The sequence below is a fragment of the Meleagris gallopavo genome, chromosome 3 (genome assembly GCF_000146605.3).
Source record: "Meleagris gallopavo isolate NT-WF06-2002-E0010 breed Aviagen turkey brand Nicholas breeding stock chromosome 3, Turkey_5.1, whole genome shotgun sequence".
Taxonomy (NCBI): Eukaryota; Metazoa; Chordata; class Aves; order Galliformes; family Phasianidae; genus Meleagris; species Meleagris gallopavo.
In genome coordinates, this window is record NC_015013.2 from 73,961,076 (window position 1) to 73,961,911 (window position 836).

The window sequence follows — 836 nt, forward strand, 5'->3', positions numbered from 1 at the left end:
CTCGAGCCTTCTCTGGTGGTAAGCAACATGGTGCACAGAGTGCAGCCATGTGCTCCGAGCAAGGAGCACAGGCTTGTGCAAGAGGCACGGATGCAGGGCAGTGCCTTCATGACTGTATTGTGTCCAACAGGTGGCAGCAGAGCTGCGGTGCTCCCAAGTGCCGTAACAACTGCACGGAGAGATGTGTTGGTCTCTGTGGAAACAGCAAGGAAGTGGAATCTGCATTTCCCGGCATGCCCCGGAACCTCACTTTGCTGACTGGTCATTGTCTGCCCAGCAGGTAAGGGCGATGCACACCCGCCAGCGTTTACTCATTCCAGAGCCCGGCACAGTAGGGTTCCCCCAGAGCTCTGAATTGCGCTTCATAGTGCCCAGAAGGCTGCCTATCCTCTTTGTTCTGTGTCTTGCTTGTCTCTGGTCTTGCACTGTTTTCACTATTACATTCTCTTGTCCTCCTATTTTTGTGTTCCTTGCCCCATTCCCTTGGCCTAATGACCCCATGGCTTTGTGTTGCCACGTTCATGTCGGCATTCAGTTTTGGCGTTCCCTGCCGTATTGTCTGGGCCGTCATCCTTGGCATTTCCTTCCATGTTCTCTTGGCCCTTGCCTTTGCCTGGGCATTCCCGTGCCCTCCTGTTTTTGAAGAAACCGCACCTGGGGCGGGGTGCAGCCCAGCGAGCACAGCTGGAGGCAGTTCGGCTGTGGAGTGGGGCAGAGCCAGGCTCCACCCCTCCCTGATCCCATTTAAGGGCTGGGAAGAGTAGGGGCAGCATGTGAATCTGGGGAGAGCTTCCTTGGGAGTATGCCTTGTTCTTTGGTGATGGAGTGAGTGATTT

General features: G+C 55.4%; 1 protein-coding gene across 1 annotated transcript in view; it reads right to left on the bottom strand.

Moving 5' to 3' along the window:
* UBR5 (ubiquitin protein ligase E3 component n-recognin 5) overlaps positions 1-836 on the bottom strand; it is a 69,004-nt gene that overhangs the window by 28,777 nt on the left and 39,391 nt on the right. The gene's annotated exons all lie outside the window — the stretch shown is intronic.